The sequence below is a fragment of the Ctenopharyngodon idella genome, chromosome 17 (assembly GCF_019924925.1).
Source record: "Ctenopharyngodon idella isolate HZGC_01 chromosome 17, HZGC01, whole genome shotgun sequence".
NCBI lineage: Eukaryota > Metazoa > Chordata > Actinopteri > Cypriniformes > Xenocyprididae > Ctenopharyngodon > Ctenopharyngodon idella.
The window spans coordinates 33,384,700-33,405,364 of NC_067236.1; positions in this window are offsets into that span (position 1 = coordinate 33,384,700).

Below are 20,665 nucleotides of genomic sequence, written 5' to 3' on the forward strand. Positions count from 1 at the left end.
ACCTCACTGGTTTTAGGAGGTGAGTCTGGCCAGCTGGCACCGGAATCTCACGATGGAAGTGTTTGGATTTAGAGGAACACAGAGAGACCCCGGCAGACGCACCACAAGGGTCCGGGACCCTCTCAGCACGCCTCTGTAGGGCTGCCCGATCCCCCGCCGGCTCTGGACAGATGGAGCGGCCGACCCCGGAAGCCGGGAAGGAGGAGAGGGTTGACACACAGGAAGGAGAATGGCAGTGGCCGCAGATGCCAAAGGAAGCTGGTGTGTCTGAGTCGAGCTGAACTGCAGCAGGTGTGTGATCAACCTCACGCTTCACTTCAGACCGGACAGAACGCCAGTCAAAGCTCCCAGATCCTGGAAAACCAACGCCGGGTCAAAAATGTGAGACTAAAGATGTTTTATTATACAGCAGCCACACAAAGTACACTGTAAAACATCCAACTTACATCTAATCACACAAACTACATTTAAAAGGGAACTACTAAATGTAGAAAAAGTTGACATTACATAATTTTTTTTGGCCATTTAGCATGAATGACTTAAAAAATGGTTGCACTTTACAATGAAGTCTCATTTGTTAACTAGTTACTGCATTAGTTAACACAAACTATGAGAAATTTATTAATCTTTGTTAAAGTTAGTTTAACAAATGTTCATTGTTTGCTCAAGTTAGTTGCATCAACTAATGTTAACAAAAACAACTTAAAATGTATTAGTAAATGTTGAAATTTAACATTAACTAAGATTTATAAATGCTTCAGAAGTATTGTTCATTGATAGTTCATTTTACCTGTTGGCAAATAAACCCTTACTGTAAAGTGTTACCCTTAAAATATTAAACAGCAACAACTTACAATATCAACTGACATTGACATTAGTTTTTCTGGTCAAAGCATGGGGAGTTATGATATTTGTAATTCATAATTAATAGATGTTTTAGCACTATGTAGTGTTCTTGATTATATTTTGTTGTACAAGTTATGTTTTAAATCACCATTAGAGGTGGTGAAGTTTCTTCCATTTCAACTGGTATATTCAACTTGTTTTGATGTAAGTTGTTCTATATAACCTTTTTAGTAATTTCAACAAACTGATGCACAAGTTAGAGAGTTCTACATCACTATAATGTCAATGCTCAGCTTAAAAATCCAAGCTTATTGAACTTACATCCACAAATAAAAAAAATATTTTAAAAAATATATATATTTTTGAGTTTACAGAACTTATTGCGTATAATGAAAGCACAGACCAACTTTAATTTGCTAGTAGGGGTAGAGTGGGGTAAGATGAGCCATTTTTTTACTTACGTGGTCCTCAAGATAAAATATAAAACAAAGTGATCTAAAAATATGGCTTCTTATATAAAAAAGTGCTCCTGTGGCTCAATTTACCCCAGGTTAGGGGTAAGTTGATCCAAGTCAGTGGGTAAGTTGCACCATCTAGGTGTAATCTGACCATCAATCTGAATCACATCCATGTGAAATTGTAAAGATAATTTACCTCTTTTAAAATTTAATTTAATAATCAAATTTTTACAAATAGTCCAAAATAAAACCAACAAATTTAAATTTCAATATCTTTAATCGTTTGCATTTCTGAAACAATACATCAAAGTTGTAACCTTCCCAAAAACAGACTAAACAGAGAGTTTGAGTAAAATTAAATAAAAACTGAGCTGAATGAATAAATGTCACTGAAACTAATAAATATTTTAGTTCTTGGCAAAAGGTTCTTGACATGGCAGTTTTTCTGCAATGTCGACCATGTTAGGCCACTGTAGGGACTACAGGTGGAAAGATATATATGATGAAGCATCTTCTGGTTCGTATCAGAGAAGGATTTGGTGTACTTACACTGTTCCTATCAAATAAATTCAAACAAACAAACAAACAAATATAAACGAAACCAGTTGCATAATATTACATTGAAATTATACCAGTTTATACTTCAGAGATTTAACTTGACTTCAGTGCCTCATGATGGGGTAAGTTAAAACATTGACTCAATTTACCCCACAGCATTTGGCTCACTTTGCCCCATAGCTGCCATTTTGGGTAAAAAACAAATAGCTAGCTTACCAATTCAGGCTAATATTTAGCTAAATGAATTGCATGTTTTTATACTTTGGTAAATCACCAATGTGCATCATAAATATTTTTAGACCTGGATAAATTTGCTTTGATGTAGCAGCCATGACATCTGTTATGCTAAACTTTTATGTTGACAAGCCAAAAACAGTTTTTAAAGTAAATGGGTTCCTTCCACTCCTTCCATGTCAACTTACCCACTGGCTTATCTTACCCCACTCTCCCCCTAACATTCAAAAAACGTTTCATGAGGCAGAAATACAAAGAAAGTAAATTCGTTTGTTCATAACTTTGAGAGAACCTTGCCAAAATGTTCTCTGTTAGCTGGGTATAACAGCACCACACATAATTCTTTCTTGCAGCCAGTGTGTTTCTGGCCGAACACGTCCAAATTCTTCACATCAGGTTCTCATCTGATATGACTTGTAGATGATGGCGCTCTGATCTCTTGACTTGCAACATTTTATGCGTTCACATCAAGCATACGGCCATGCGCGGCCCTGACCTCCACGTGCTCTCACATGCAAACGCCGTCTCCTATCCATCCCACTTTATTGCCAGCGGCGGCGGGACAGACGGTCCGTCCCGCGCGCTCGGTCGCGGCCCAACGACTTCAGTGATGGAGAGGGTTTATAGGAGGGCAGCGCGGTGCAGACCACCTTGACCCGTCCCTCCGCAGACCCCAGATCCCGACACCCAGATCACCTCAGCTCTTGAGTTATTATCATAATTTCTCATGGCTCCATGTTTTACAGAATGTTTTGTGTTTTATTGCCTGAGAATCAGAGGCAGGAGCGGCAGTGAGCGTCGGCGTGATAAGAAAAGCAGTCATGTGAAAAATGAAAGGGGCCACATGTCCGGCAGAGAGAGGAGTGAGGGTCAAATAATAAAATACATGACAAATGCACCGACAGTATTTCATGTTCAATGTGAAATGCACACACTCACACAAACACACACACACACACACACACACACACAGCAAATTCACATGCACTACCCGTGAAAAGTTTGGAATCATTACAATTTATTTTTGAAAAAAGTCTCTTCTGTGCTGCCTCATATTTTTGTGGAAACCATGATATACTACTGTTCAAAAGTTTGGGGTAAAAAAGACCTTTTTTTTAAAAAAAAAAAAATTAAAAAAAGAAAGAAATGAATACTTTTTTATATTTTTTAAAGGATTAGTTCACTTCAGAATTCAAATTTCCTGATAATTTACTCACCCCCATGTCATCCAAGATGTTTATGTCTTTCTTTCTTCAGTCGAAAAGAAATGAAGGTTTTGAGGAAAACATTCCAGGATTTTTCTCCATATAGTGGACTTCACTGGGGTTCAACGGGCTGAAGGTCCAAATTGCAGTTTCAGATGAGGAATAAGGGTCTTATCTTGTCAGGGAATGAACACAGACAGAGGATCCAAGTGCAAGAATAACAATATTTATTGACAGGAAAAATGCTGTACAATAACTTCACTCCAAGGGTCAGTCGAGGCAGAGGCTGTGGCGTGCAGAGTGGCGAGGCACTGGGTGGCGCAGGGCTACAGCGGGTATCAGAGAACAAGGATAATCCAACCCAGAAAACAGGGCACACGACGAAAGTCCAGAATCCAAAAACCAGGAAGAAACACACAGAGAACACGACACCGGGAACAGCCTGCAACGAACTGACAAAGACACATAAAGACATGCACAATATATAACAACCACTAACAAGACACGGCTGGCAACAGATCGCAATCAGACCATAATGGGAAACGCCCACACAATCATTCACTCACACCCAACACACACACACACACACACACACACACACACACACACACACACACAACAACACACGAGGGTGAGTAAGTGAATCCATGAACCGTGACAGTACCCCCTCTCCTATGAGCGCCTCCTGGCGCTCCCAGGAGAGCCTACCTGTTGATAGTAATCATCAATAAGAGAGTGATCCAGGATGTCCCTGGCAGGAACCCAACTCCTCTCCTCCGGACCGTAACCCTCCCAGTCCACCAAGTACTGGAATCCGCGTCCCCTTCGCCTAGCGTCCAAAATACGACGAACCGAATAAACGGGTTCCCCATCTACGAGACGCGGCGGGGGGGGAACCGGAACCGGCGGATTAATGTTAGCATGAAAAACAGGTTTGATTTTAGATACGTGGAATACGGGGTGAATTCTACGGTACGCTGGGGGGAATTTGAGGCGGACTGTCACCGGACTAAGAATCTTGGTGACAGTAAACGGGCCAATGAATTTAGGTGCCAACTTATTACATACGGAGCGGAGCGGAATGTTCCTGGAAGAAAGCCACACTTTTTGTCCGACGACGTATACGGGAGGCTTCAGCCGGTGGCGATCGGCCTGGGCCTTGGTGCGCGCTCCCACCTGAATAAGAGTCTCTCGGGCTCTTCTCCACGTGTGACGACACCTCTGGACGAAGGCGTGAGCGGAGGGGACCGCGACTTCGGATTCCAGACTAGGAAAGATAGGTGGCTGGTAACCTAGACTACACTGGAAAGGCGACAGGCCCGTAGCCGACACTGGTAACGAGTTGTGCGCGTACTCCACCCAAGGAAGCTGCTGACTCCAGGATGAAGGATTCTGAGCTACCCGACATCGCAACGTTCTCCCCAAATCCTGGTTGGCTCTCTCAGCTTGCCCGTTACTCTGGGGATGGAACCCAGATGACAAACTAACAGTCGCTCCCAGTAATCTGCAAAACTCCTTCCAGAATCTGGAGGTAAACTGGGATCCCCTGTCAGAAACCACGTCTACCGGGAGGCCATGAATACGAAAGACGTGATTAATGACAGTAACCGCTGTCTCCTTGGCAGAGGGTAATTTGGGCAAGGGGATGAAATGTGCCGCCTTCGAGAACCGGTCCACTACGGTCAAAATCACCGTATTGCCCTGTGAAGGAGGGAGGCCTGTTACGAAATCTAGCGCTATGTGGGACCAGGGTCTTGAAGGGACAGACAGCGGTTGAAGAAGCCCATCTGGGGAACGATTAGAAATCTTACCACGAGCGCAGACAGAGCAAGCCAAAACAAAATTGCGAACATCGCGAGCCATGCAGGGCCACCAGAATCGTTGCTTAACCAAAAACATGGTACGACTAACCCCTGGATGACAAGCCAGATTGGAATCATGGCCCCATCGGATAACGTCTGGACGTAACCTCTTAGGTACAAATAATCGACTCGGTGGGCACCCGGGCGGAGGCGTTACCCCTTCTAAGGCCGTGTGGACCTTCGACTCGACCTCCCATGTGAGTGAAGAGACAATGAGTCTCTCAGGTAAAATACACTCGGGAGTGGACGGGCGCTCGGAACGATCAAAAATACGAGATAAAGCATCGGGCTTGATGTTCTTAGACCCGGGACGATATGATAGAGAAAAATCGAAACGACCGAAAAACAGAGCCCACCGAGCCTGCCTAGAGTTTAGTCTTTTAGCGGATCTGATGTATTCTAAATTCTTATGATCGGTCCAGACGATGAAAGGTACCCCCGACCCCTCCAACCAGTGACGCCATTCTTCCAAAGCTAATTTGACCGCCAGCAGCTCCCTGTTACCAATGTCGTAATTCCGTTCGGCGGCGGATAAGCGATGAGAAAAAAACGCGCAAGGATGCATCTTATCGTCCGTGGCGGCGCGCTGGGAAAGAACTGCCCCTACCCCCACCTCTGAAGCATCAACCTCCACCACAAACTGACGTGAAGGATCAGGGGCGACAAGAATGGGAGCCGAAACAAAGCGGCTCTTCAGATTGGAAAATGCAGCCTCAGCTGTATTAGACCACCTGAACGCCGTTGCGGTGGAGGTTAAGGCGGTCAGAGGAGCGGCTAGTTGGCTGAAGTTGCGAATAAAACGCCGGTAAAAATTGGCGAATCCCAAAAACCTCTGCAGGGCCTTACGGGAATCTGGGATTGGCCAATCCACCACAGCCTTAACCTTGTCAGGATCCATGCGCACCCCCTCAGACGACACGATATACCCTAAAAATGGAACTGACTGTGCATGAAAAACGCACTTCTCCGCCTTGACAAAAAGCCCATTCTCTAGCAGCCTCTGGAGCACTCGTCTGACGTGTTGCACATGTTCCTGGAGAGAAGAAGAAAATATCAATATGTCGTCCAGGTAGACATAAATGAACTGATCGATCATGTCTCTCAACACGTCATTAACGAGTGCTTGAAACACGGCGGGCGAGTTGGAAAGGCCGAAAGGCATAACCAAGTATTCAAAGTGCCCTCTAGGGGTGTTAAATGCCGTCTTCCACTCATCCCCCTCCCTAATGCGAACCAAATGATAAGCGTTGCGCAGGTCCAATTTCGTGAAAAGAGACGCGCCCTGCAGCCGTTCAAAGGCAGAAGACATCAACGGCAAAGGATAAGTATTCTTTACCGTGATGTTGTTCAGTCCTCTGTAATCAATGCACGGCCGCAGCGACCCGTCCTTCTTACCCACGAAAAAAAAACCCGCCCCCGCGGGAGACGAGGAAGGGCGGATGATCCCAGCTGCCAGAGAATCAGAAATGTATTTCTCCATGACCTCCCTTTCAGGATTAGAAAGTGAATATAACTTGCCTTTAGGCGGAGAAGACCCTGGTACTAAGTCTATGGCACAGTCGTAGGGACGATGCGGAGGAAGAGAAGCAGCCCGGGACTTACTGAACACTTCCTTCAGGTCAAGGTACTCCTCTGGCACGTTTGACAGATTCACCGACGACTCCTGTAACACAGAACGAGACACAGAAGAACAGGCAGACAACAAACAAGACGCATGACACTGGTTGCTCCATTCTGCCACGGACCCCTGACCCCACTCGATCCTGGGCTTGTGTTTGAGCAACCACGGATGACCCAAGACGACCGGATGAGTAGTAGATCTAGAAATAAAAAATGGCAACTGTTCAGTGTGATTACCGGAAGTGATGACGGTTAAGGGCTCCGTGGCGTGTGTGATGGTGGGTAGCTTCTGTCCATTAAGGGCGATGACAGTTATGGCATGTTCCAAAGGGTGAATGGGTATGTGCAAACGCGTGACCAGATCATAGTCCATGATGCTGCCCTCCGCCCCCGAGTCGACCAGAGCCTGGCAGGTGTGATGCCCCGATACCCACTGTAGTCTCACCGGGAGGAGTGTCGCAGATGAGGATTTATCCAAGGAAAGACCACCCGACAATAACCTCGGTACTACTGTCGGGCTCTGCCTTTTACGGGACACTCCCTAAGAAAATGCCCCGCCCCTCCACAGTACAAACACAGTCCCATCTCTCTCCGGTGTAATCTCTCCTCCCGGGAGAGCCGAGCTCTACCCACCTGCATGGGTTCAGGATCGAACGGGGGACCGACCGTGTTAACTCCGCTGGCACCGCTCTCCTCCATTTCCTCGAAGCGCGCTACGGGCCTCTTACGCGCCGCGCGTTCTTGCAAGCGAGCGTCCACCCGCAGCGCGAGCTCAATGAGACCGTCGAGACTGGTGGGTAGATCCAGCTGGTAAATCTCCTGCTGAACACGGTCGGCCAACCCATGCAGGAACATATCCCACTGCGCCTCCTCGTTCCACTTGCATTCCGCTGCCAGGGTGCGGAATTTGATGGCGTAATCAAAAAATGCTGTACAATAACTTCACTCCAAGGGTCAGTCGAGGCAGAGGCTGTGGCGTGCAGAGTGGCGAGGCACTGGGTGGCGCAGGGCTACAGCGGGTATCAGAGAACAAGGATAATCCAACCCAGAAAACAGGGCACACGACGAAAGTCCAGAATCCAAAAACCAGGAAGAAACACACAGAGAACACGACACCGGGAACAGCCTGCAACGAACTGACAAAGACACATAAAGACATGCACAATATATAACAACCACTAACAAGACACGGCTGGCAACAGATCGCAATCAGACCATAATGGGAAACGCCCACACAATCATTCACTCACACCCAACACACACACACACACACACACACACACACACACACACACACAACAACACACGAGGGTGAGTAAGTGAATCCATGAACCGTGACATATCTAGAGAAACCATTGGCCATTTTCTAAAAAAATAAAAATTATATACTTTTTAACCACAAATGCTCATCTTGCATTACGATGCTCCACGCATTACGTAATCACGTTGGAAAGGTCACGTGTGACGTAGGCGGAAGTATCGATCCAGTGTTTACAAAGTGAGCAAAGACTAAGTCAAACGGCCTTTACAAAATAAAAAAAAAAAGGTAAAATGATGTCGGACGATTTTGAAGTTGGAGGAGAAAATTAGATGGAGTTCTTCGTCCTACCGCAGTACTTTCACTTCAGAAGACTTTGAGTTGTATTGAATTACTTTTACACTGATTATGCCCTTTTTGGACCATGTTGATTATTACAAGTTTGCATTGACGTGTAAATGTGGACGATCACTAGGGCTGGGCAAATAATATAATTAATTCTCTTTCGATACCCAGCTCTAATGATCACGTGTTGTTCATCTGTGAAGGCTGTTTTTACAGTATATTCTCTCCCTTGAGCTCTGAAAGTTACAGTATTAATGACTATTAACTCTAAAGATCAAAGACAATTTGATTCCTCATGGTGAGATTCTACTGGCTAATTCTAGTCAGTCTGCTGTATCTGCACATATGAAGTAATGTGCTTTCTCCTGTTCTGGGATGTTCTTGTAGCCAAAAGCCTGTGAGGAATCAAACAATACGGCCCCTGATAAGAGGTTGAGACCTGAGGCCCGGCACGTGCTCCGGCAGGTATAAGCGTCTTCTCATAACATCCCGTGACTTCCACGCTTGGTCACGTCTGTCCGCACCCCTCACTCTCCCATATCTCTCAATCTGCACATTTTCTTACACTTTAATTACACGGCCGTATATTGCCCTGCGCCGTATGGATGGGCGATAGAGAGAGCAGATAAGATGGAGAAGCTTCTGTCACCACCCAAACATATTAGAACGGCAGCAGAGACAATTATCTCCATTCTGAACGACAATTAAGCATCCGACTCTACCCAAATACATGGAGACAGAGCTCTGGACCACAGGGCATTTTTAATAAAAATCTATGACTTCCCCCGGTTTGTTTGAGAGACAGGAGGAAAAGACCGTTGAGGAAAAATAAGTCATTAATGATGTTTGTTAATGCAGCCATCACTGTGACTATATTCATAATATGATGCATATAGTAACAGATCAGTAGATTGATTAAAATTGACTGTGTGCGTCAATGTACAAAAGATTTTTGTGAAAGAAATTAATATTTTTATTCAGCAATTTAATTGATCATTAAATCGATCAAAAGTGACAGTAAAGACATTTGTAATGTTACAAAAGATTCTATTTCAAATAAATGCTGTACTTTTAACTAATTCATCAAAGAATCCTGAAAAATAAAATGTATCACGGTTTCCACAAACATATTAACTGTTTTCAACATTGATAATAATCATAAATGTTTCTATATATTCACATAGAAAACAGCTATTCTAAATTGTAATAATAACTCACTATTTTTACTTTATTTTTTATCAAATATATGCAGCCTTGGTGAGCAGAAGATACTTCTTTCACAAACATTAATAAAATCTAACGACCCCAAACTTTTGAACAGTCGTGTTATTTATCAAATGTAGTTCTCATTCAGTCAGTCACGTTACGTCGATACTGACGTAATGGGGTCTCGCCTGGGAGCCCAATCACCTCCAAGTGGGACAAAACAAGCCAATCGAGATTGGCCAGTGAGATTTACATGCCAAGTCACACCTGCCCGGTACATATGGGTATAAATAGGATTGGCATACTCACTTCATTTTCCTTGCAGCTCGTCGTGGGATCTCTCTGCAGGTGTGACGCCGCATTGCAGCAGTGTTTGCATCCAGATTGCTGTGCACACAGGGCAGCATCCGCCCCTGGGCTCTTCGGCTAAAGAGTATTCCCTAAAAGAGAAAGCATGGGCAGTGAGCGTCTTTTTAAAGACGCCTCTCTGTCCGTGCATTCCTGGATGCGGTCGTTTCCTGTTTTCATCTGATGGCCATGATCGCTGTCTCACATGCCCAGCATGTTGATACAGCGTTCGTGGGTGATTCATGTTGCATGATCACGTCGACACGCAGGTCGTGACTCCTTTCTCACAAAGGCTTGAGTCCCCTTTGTTGTTGCCCAGCTGCCGCTTGTGTGTAAAGCACAGCCGCGGGTCTGTCCAAAACTTTGGGAGACTGAGGGTTACAGCGTGAGCTTTCCGCCGGGAAAACCCCCGCGGATCTCCCACTGCTCAGTGTGTCGTGTGCCTGTGAGCTGCCGGCTGACAGCGCGTGTTGCCACGTCAACTCGGCGCATCGTTGGGCGCTCCGGATGAGGATCAGATGTCGATAGCTGCATCAGGGAGAGGGCTATTGCCCTCTGGATAGGAAGATGGCTCTGAGCTTCCCGCTTTGGCGGTATTTGCTCATACAGAGCAGAGCAGTTCCTGACAGTACAAAAGCAGACATTTCTGTCACCGCGGTCCAGTCTGCTGGCCAGTGGTACCCAAATTCTCAAGAAAGAGTGGTTTCCTGACTCTCCGGTCATACAGGTTGTGCGTGGGCAGTGAGCGACGCTCTGCTTCCTTCTTCCCAGCCCTTATTGTTTCGCCACAGACAGGGAGTGTGTGTTAGAGGACGCACTGCTTCCTCACGCCTCCCTAGCCAGTTCCTTATGGGACCCACAGAGCCAGGTAAGTGCACCACACTCACTGCCTCTACTTCGGGACGCTGTGCTTCCCGGGTTAGGCCCAAGTGCCCTCGCTGCCCCCCGTGGGTACGTCTGTTGTCCCTTTGGTGCCACTCGTACAGGCCTTGGGAGCATTGCTAGAGCTTCCCAGCCAGTTCCGCTAGCCCATTCGGACAGTCAGAGTCGGCTATGCAATTCAGTTCACCAGGCAGTCCCCCAGGTTCAGCTGTGTCCTGTTTGCCTCATGGCAGACGAGGACGCCCCTGTCCTATGAGTGGAGATTGTGTCCCTGCAAGCAAAGGACGCAATAGAGCCTGTCCCTCCAGCCGAGATGAAGGATTATACAGCAAGCGTCCTTCATTGTACCCAAGATAGCGGTGGGTTATGGCCAATCTTGGATCTGCGTGTCTTGAATCGGGCCCTTTACAAGCTCATGTTCAAGTTGCTCACGCAGGAAAGCATCCTCATATGCGTTCTCCCCAGGATTGGTTTGCAGCGATCGACCTGAAGGACACATACTCTCGTTTCACCTCGACACAGACTGTTCATACGCTCTGCTTTGAAGGTTGAGCATACCAATACAAGGTCCTCCCCATTTAGGCTGTCCCTGTGTCCCTGCGTCTCAGGGAGGTGGGCATTCGCATCTTAAACTACCTTGATTACTGACCTATTCTGGCTCACTCTCGAGATCAGTTATGCGAACACAGGGACCTGGTGCTCAGGCACCACAGCCATCTGGGGTTTTGGGTCAACTGGGAAAAGAGCAAGCTCTCCTCTGCGCAGAGCACCTCTTTTCTCAGTATGGAGATGAACTCGGTCAGTATGACGGCGCGCCTCACCAACAAGCGCACACAGTCGGTGCTGAACTGCCTGAATGCATTCAGGCGGGAGACAGCGGTTCCACTGAAACAATTTCAGAGGCTCCTGGGGCATATATGGCATCCGTAGCCGCGGACATACCGCTTGGATTGATGCATATGAGACTGCTTCAGCACTGGCTACACAGCCGAGTCCAGAGATGGGCATGGCGCCAGGGCATGCTCTGGGTGGCCACCACACCTAACCGTCACCAAAACGCTCAGCCCGTGGTCGGACCTTGCCTTTCTACAGGCCAGAGTGTCTCTAGAACAAGTGTCCAGGCATGTTTTCGTCACCACAAATGCCTCCACCACCGGCTGAAGTGCCGTATGCAACTGGCATGCTGCCTCGGGCTCCTGGACAGGACCTCAACTGCAGTGGCATGTCAGTTGCCTCAAGTTGCTAGCAGTACTCCTTGCCCAGCACCAGGTTCAACCAGTCCAGATGGAAAACACATCGACCGTGGCGTACATCAACCGTCAGGGTGGTCTACGCTCTCGTCGCATGTCGCAACTCGCCCGCCATCTCCTCCTCTGGAGTCAGCGGCGGCTCAGGTCGCTACACGCCATTTACATTCCAGGCGAGCTGAATTGTGCGGCTGACACACTCTCACGACAGCTCGCACTCCCGGGAGAATGAAGACTCCATCCCCAGGCAGTCCAGCTGATTTGGAGCCGATTCGGGGATGCACAGGTAGTCCTGTTGACTCCCAAGAGTCTGCTCACTGCCAGGTGTTTTATTCCCTGATCGAGGGTACCCTCAGCACGGATGCACTGGCACAAAGCTGGCCCCGAGGCCTACGCAAATATGCGTTTCCCCCAGTGAGCCTTCTCGCACAGACACTGTGCAAGGTCAGGGAGGACGAGGAGCAGGTTTTGCTAGTTGCACCTTACTGGTCCAACCGGACCTGGTTCCCAGAACTGATACTCCTCATGACAGCCCCCACTTACCTCAGGGCTTACCTCAGACGCTGGGTAGGTTACGAAGTTTGTGAGCGACAGTTGTTATGGGGCATGCGGCAGCTTGCCAGCATCTGCGTCTCCAACATTCGTAACACGGTTCAGTTGCTATGGCGTTTTCAATTAAAGATTCAAGATTCTTTATTGATTCAAGATTCTTTATTGTCACTGTACAAAAAGTACAGCGAAATTAGAGCAATCCTTGCAGTGCAATCACATAAATTAGTGCAAGCTAAGCATCTAATTTAAATAGAAAACAAGTTAAGAAGAATTTCCAATTAAACAATATGATAACCAATATACAACACAATATTTCAAAAAACAATATACCACAAAAACATTTTACCATTACGTCAGTATCAACATAACGTTGAACGTGACTGACTGAATGGGAACATCTAGGTTACTATTGTAACCCCCGTTCCATGAAGGAGGGAATGGAGACGTGACGTCCCCTTGCCATAGCCCTGAACCACCGCTGAATGGCCGGGTTCCCTGTCTCGGCTCCTCAGCAAAACATGAATGAAGTGACTATGCCGGTCCTATTTATACCCGTATGTGCCGGGTAGGTGTGACTCGGCATGTAAATCTCATCTCGATTGGCTCGTTTTGTACCACTTGGAGGTGATTGGGCTCCCAGGCGAGACCCCATTACGTCAGTATCGACGTAATGTCTCCGTTCCCTGAAAGGTTACAATAGTAATGTAGACGTTCTCATACACAAGACAATCACTTCACCTGTCTTTAAGTAAAAAACGAAAACCCTGTCATCTTTTATTCACATGTTTTTTTCTCAATTCGCCAAGCTCCAAAGGACAAAGTTTTGTGTGAGGAATGGACTGAAATTTAAATTTATCTTCACTGTTAATTTTCTTTTCATTCGTGTTTTTGAAAATGTTTTGAATTTCAATTACACGATAATTGCGAACCAATTGGCCTCAGTAATATCAACTCTATTGAGAGTCTTTAATCTGAATGCTGTAAAGCCTGACATATAAAATAATTTAATTATTGAAGTCTTAAAAAATCTTGATATTTTATACATCAGGCTTTTATGGCTCATATAGTCTGATATAGTGAGAATATGGAGGAAAAAAAAATTCAGAGGCCCAAACTGAGCAAAACTATGCAATTTGGTGCAGATGCTATTAATATGGACAAAAAGTAAGATGAAATCCTGATGCTTGTAAATCAATGCGATCTTCATAGATACTTACATAAAATGCATATTAATATCAATATCTGCCAATAATATGTCTTAGTAAGATGATATTTAAATGCTTAGTTTTATGATCAAATCTCTGTAGTTTTAAAACATATAATGCAATACAATGATGATTGAGAGATGAACAAATAAACCTTCCTCAAAAGATGATGATCATATTTGATACTCATGATTTTTATATAAAATGATGTCTGGATAATCAAGTAAGGCGAAGCTGCTTCAGTCCAGTTGAAATATTACTAACAATATCAAAGTTATTCTTACGTTTACTTTATAAAATCAGTGCAGATTTCACAGCAGAAAGACACATGAAGCACGAGCTGAAGGAGGACATTTGTACAATTATACTAAAAGATCTTTTACTCGATAAAAAAGTCTAAACTATCGATCAGACGACTGTAGGAGATTGAGTGCAACAGGTTTTACGGCAAAGTTTTGGTCATGTTAATCATTTAGATGCCTTAGAAAGTTCTATCACAAATGATACACTAGACGTTACAGGGTTAAAATGAACGTTAGTCTGTTCAGAAGGCTATTGACAGTATAACAGTATCAATTTTCACTGTATGTAAAAGAGCAGCTCAGACATTCTGTCCAACATCTTCTTTTACAGGTTTGGGTAGTAAATGATGACAGAATGATCATATTTTGGTGATCTATCTCTTTAATAAGAGATGCAGTAAGATGGAGACAGATAAAACGCTGCTTTCAGAGAGAAAGAGAGAGGTGACTTTGAGGAGCTGGACTCAGTCTCATGCCAAGCGTCTCTCTCTCTCTCTCGCTGTCACCTAATCCTCAGTCCGACGGCTCGGTTCTGGGAGCGCTTGTGTGAGGCGGGTCAGTTACCCGCTATCACAGGGCTTTAATCTGAGCGGCCGCCTCCTAAACTGGCTGTTCGTGCGGTGCCAGCGAGCGGCGGTGGGCGCTGCCATCCCTGAGAGAGACAGCTAGAGGTTGTCTGTACATGGATGGGCACTTCACAGCTCGGCGGGTGGGGGAGGAAGGGGCATCGCGGCAGCTGCTCGGGGCATATGGGCAGAATTCATTAAAAGAGCCCAAAAAAGCTCATGTGAGCAGAGAGACAGAGAAAGAAAGTACAGCGAGTGTGTGTGTGAGTGTGTGTGAGCGCACTTTTGTGTATTCAAATACATCACAGGTTCTCAAGTCTTGCATCATGCTTGAAAGTTGTATTAGACCTTGAGCCTGTGTTATTTTATTATCATTATTATACTAATGTAATTTGTTAATATCTTGAATTAATTTCATTTTTACATTTTTAAGTTTTATTTTATTCATTTTTTTGTTATTTTTGTACTTCAACTTAAACTAAAGGAAAATTGGAATTTTATTACTTATTCTCTGAAATAAAATAAGTTTAAGTTTTTTATGTTGATTTTTTTATTTCAGTTCATGTTTATTTTAAGTCTTGTTTTTTATGGTTTTAATTTTAGTTAATAATTGTGTTCATTTATAGTTGAAAAACTGTGTGCAAATCCAGTGTTACTTTAGTATTATTTATATACTATTATAGTATTTTGAAATTAGCTTTTATTTTTGTATTTTAATTTTTCATTTTAATTTGACGTTTTAGAAATGTTGTTTTTTGGTAATTTTTTGGTAAAGTTTTGAAGAACTAAACGTTTAAGTTTTTCAAAAATAGTATTTATATTTATTCAGCTCTTTGAATTGTCGAAAATATAGTTTTTGTAGTTTTAATAGCTTTTTAATAGTTTTAGTTTTGGTGAAAATAGTGAAAATAGTTTCACACAATGTTGTAAAAAGGCTAAAAAAAATTATAGACAAAAGGTAAATAATTAATTACTGATAATTGTATGACAAATGTATATTTTCAAAGAGTGAAAATAAGTTTATATACAGTCAAACCAAAAATTATTCAGACATTTTTTATATTTTGTATATGTTTTTATTAGTGGGTGCAGGACACTATAGTTCATTTATGTAAGTGAGGATAGCAAAATAAAGGAAACCATGACATATTATACCCAAAAATTCTTCATACAGTGGACTACCAGTAAAATTGATATAAATTTGGAACCAAGTTATTCAGACACTTTGACCTGACCATGTTTTGCTTAAGTGTTATCTGACATAATTAAGATTAATTTTTTCTGACACAGTTTAACTCTTGTCATATTTTATTACCATTTTTTTTTAAACTATAGTGAATAAACTGTATTAATGAATGAAATGTTAAAGGTGTCTGAATAAATTTTGGTTTGACTATATATATATATATATATATATATATATAAAATTTCAGTAATGTTTATGGTATTTAAAGTAGTTTTAATAATAATATAATAATAATAATAATAATAATAACCCTGCCTTGAGCACACCTGACTAGGGATGATTTCACTGGTGATATAAAATAAAGCAAAATTGTGACAATTATAATTTGCTTTCTATTTGGCCATCATGTTTCCTAAATTGATCCTTCTTATTTCATAAATATGAGAGTTCACCCTCATGCCATTCCTAACTTATATGCATTTATTTCTTCTGCAGAAAACAAAAGAAGATATTTTAAGAACATTGGTACCCCATCGATTTCCACTGTATGGGCAAAAAAACATTTCTCAAATTATCTTTTTTCAATTTATTTTTATTTCAAATTTGGTTGTAGTATTTTTAGTACTTTAACTTTATTTTACTTATTAGCTAAGGCAACATTTCTCATTTTTGTTTAGGTTTCATAAGTTTACATTTATATAGTATACATCTGATCGAGTATACATCTACTATATATGATGACAGAATGATAATTTTTGGGTGAAATCCATTTTGACTGAAGTCATCAGTCCCTCTTATTATACAACCACCCATCAGAGACACTTTTCTTCATCAATGGACAAAATCGAGTCCCTGCTTAATTTTTTTTTTTTTTTTTTTCTAATTGAACATCTTGTTTCACTCAAAAATGGTTTGTGACCTCTGTTTTATCTCGAGTGTAAATGACATTGACTTTAAAAGTCAATTAACTTTAATTAACTTGCCATCATTTAAAAATGTTAGCATTGTATTCATTTATAGTGAAAAACAGCGTGTTAGACGTCTCTGTTACTGTTGTAACCTCTGAGATGTGGTGTCGTTGACTGACACTAGGGGTCATACTTGGAAGCCCCAATCACCTCTGATATTTTGAAAAAAGGCAAATGAAAATTGGAGAGTGGAATTTGCATGCGCCACTCCCCGGACATAAGGGTATAAAAGGAGACGGCGTGCATCCACTCATTCAGGGTTGGGCTGAGGAACCGAGACAGTGTCCAGGCCATTTCAGCGGGCAGTTCAGCATTGTAGCAGGAGGGACACTACGTCTCATTCCCTCCATCGGGTAATGGAGGTTACAACAGTACCAGAGACATTCCGTATCTGTCAGTCACTTTGACATAGTGTCGGTGACTGACACTAGGGGTCCCCCGGGGAAAACGGCACAACAGCTAAACCGTTACAAGGTATTGGCGGTGCAGATGTAAGCAAGCCCTCGCATACCGATTAACAAATGCAATCGTAACCTACCCAACACCCCACGTAAGCCATGTAGTCCTTCGTACCACGCGGGGACAGAGAGGACAGTACTTACCATGGGAAAAGGTCACTTCAGCTGGTGTTTTGACCTTTTCTCTTATTTTCCTTTTTTTTAATTCACAGCTGTGCAGACCAGAGGAAGCGCTGGGGAAGTGGAAAAAGAACACTACAGAGACCACATCCTCCTAAGGGAGGTGAACATGTGGAGAATACATCGCATGGACTTAACCACTGGAAAGTACCACACATGTAAAGAAGTCTCTGCAGTAGGTCCTACCTGAAGAGGGAGGAACTTTGACAAGCACAGTAACTTGGTGGCAGAAACAGAGCTCTGCCTAGGGGAAGACATGGGTTTACTGTCAGACACCTAGGGGAAGACACGGGTTTACTGTCAGGAAAACCGTATCGTGGAGGATACTTCATATGGGATTACCATCAGAGAATCACTACATATGGAGCACTTAGCTCCAGTATGCATACTGACCCAAAGGGGCATGCATCACAAGTACTGGGCCTGGCATTGAATTCCTCAGTCAAATTCAACTGCTGCGGGGTCCGGCAAAGATTCATCCAGGGTTCGTTGGTCCGGAGAACTCGCGTGGATAAAGAAGCGCACATTATTCCCTCAGGGAGGGGAAAGGTGGTATATGCAAGTGGTACACCCTACCCGTTGTCTGTAACTTACCTGTTTGTACCCAATAGCACACAGGACAAAACTGGCTCAACACAGAGAAGGTAAAATCTTGTGAAGGTATTGGGTGTAGCCCAGCCTGCTGCTCTACAGATGTCTGTTAGAGAGGCACCATTTTCTAGAGCCCAGGGGGAAGCCACACTTTTTATGGAATGTGCACACACTGCTAAAGGGCATAGCCGATTGGGCCTGGTATACAAAGGCAATGGCATCCACAATCCAGTGGGCCATCCTATTTTTGGAGACAGCCTTCCCCTTTCTGCTGTCCCCTAAAACAAACAAAGAGCTGCTCAAAGCTTCTGCAGTTCTGTGTGTGGTACAGGTAGACACGCAGGGCACGTACTGGACACAGCAATGACAAAGCTGGGTCTGCCTCATCCCGAGGCAGCACTTGCAAGTTCACCACTTTGGTCCTAAAAGGGGCAGTGGGAACTTTGAGCATGTAGCTCTGACCCTACTGCGCATCTCTGAGGGTCTTCCCTCGGAAAGAACACCAGTTCGTGAACAGACTCCACTTCAAAGCATACAGCCGCCTCGTAGAGGGGGCTCTGGCTTGAGGGATAGTGCCTATCGCCGCTGTTGATAGGCCACTATGGTTTACCACGTTTGGTCCAGACAGACACTAGACGTGGAGTTTCCAGAGGTCTGGGTGCGGGTGTCAAATTGTGCCCCATCTTCGCAAGGTAGAGGTTGTCGCAAGGAGCATAAGCTCCGAGAACCAAGTACGGGTGGGCCAGTACGACGCAACCAACAAGGCCTGTTATCTATTCTCCCTGACTTTTCACAACGTCTGTGCAATCAGGATCACTGGGGGAAACGCATATCCCCCAGGGCCAGCTGTGAGCCAGCATGTCTGTGCCGAGGGGGGCCTCGTTCAGGGAATACCACAGCGGGCATTGGCAGCATTCCTGAAAAGTGAACAGGTCTACCTACGCTTTGCCGAATCAACACTAAATCATCTGGACTGCCTGGGGACGGAGTCTCCAACTCCCCCGTTACTCGTTGTGAAAACAGAATGGCCTCCGTCTGCTTCTTTACTGGCAAAAACGGCTGGGCAAAGTCCTCAAAAGTGTCGCCGAAGAGGCCACCCTGTGAGATGGGGGCGTCAAAAAAAGCAAACTTTGTTGGCGTCCCTCATCTCAGCAAGGTTCAGCCAGAGATGCCGCTCCTGGACCAGCATAGTAGACATTGCCTAGCCAAGAGCCTGCGCCGTGACCTTTGTCATTCATAGAGCGAAGTTGGCCACCGAACTCAGTTTCTGCATCAATCTCGTCTCAGGACTACCATCATGCAGATCTTTAAGTGCCTTGGACTGACGGACCTGCAGGATGGCCAAGGCATTCAAGGTGGAAGCAGCTAGTCCAGTGGCACTGTAAGCCTACACCATTAGAGACAAAGTAATCTTACAGGCCCTGGACAAGAGTCTAGGACGATTCTGCCAGGTGGCCGCGTTTTGTGGGCATAAATGCACAGCAATCTCACAGTCCACCTGAGGAACCTCCATGTACCCCCTGGCTGCCCCACCATTGAAGGTAGTGAGGATGGAAGAGCCTACAAAGCGGAACCGGGCAGTAAAAGGTGCCCTCCCCAATTTCGCCAGTTCTTCATACACTTCATCCAACTGCGAACGCTCGGAACAGGGCAGAGGATTTCACGCCAGGGCAATGCTAGTGACGGCCCAGGCAAGCATGGCTGCCAACTCTGCATCAAACTGGGGCTGGTCTACCACACTTGCAGGTGGTCCAGCTGAGTTCTCAGCATCAGAAGGCATTAGCCCATCCCCAATGCAGTGACCGATAATTCATCCTCATCTGAGAACTGCATGTGATGCAATGTCGAACTCATCCGGGAACTCCACGGGGCACAATGTGCAAAACAAGGAATGGGAGGTCCGTGGGGATTTACCGGAAAAAGTTCTCCAAACATGTGAGACAAAGATCATGGCCGTCCGAGGACGGGAGATATCGACCACACCCAGAAACACCCAGGCAGAAAGGCTTCTTTAAAATGATGCTCTCCATCTGTGATTGCTCTTTTAGAGAAGTTTGCTATTTCAGATCACGAGGCGAATGAAAACCAGCCTGTAAATAGAAGACACTTCGCTCAGTTCTGAACAAATCTAAATGAGTGGATGCATGCCTGCTCCTTTTATACTCACATGTCCGGGGGAGTGGGCCATGCAAATTTGCAATTTTTTATTGGCCTTTTCTCAAAATATCAGAGGTGACTGGGGCTCCTGAGTATGACCCCAAGTGTCAGTCATCAGCACTACGTTGAAGTGACTGACAGATACGGAAACCAGTGTTACTTTAGTATTTTTTATATACTATTATAGTATTTTGAATTAGCTTTTATTTTTGATATTTTCATTTTAGTTTAAATTTTAGAAATGTTATTTGTTTTATTTGTTATTTAAATATTTCTATTTATCTTTCATTAATTTTTATTTCAGTTTCAGTCATTTTAGTACTTCAACTTATTTTAATTTTCCAAAATCTAATATTTATATTTTAATTCTATTTTAGCTTTCTTTTAAATTCTCAAAACCAATTTTAAAAGTGTTAGTTTTAGTGAAAACA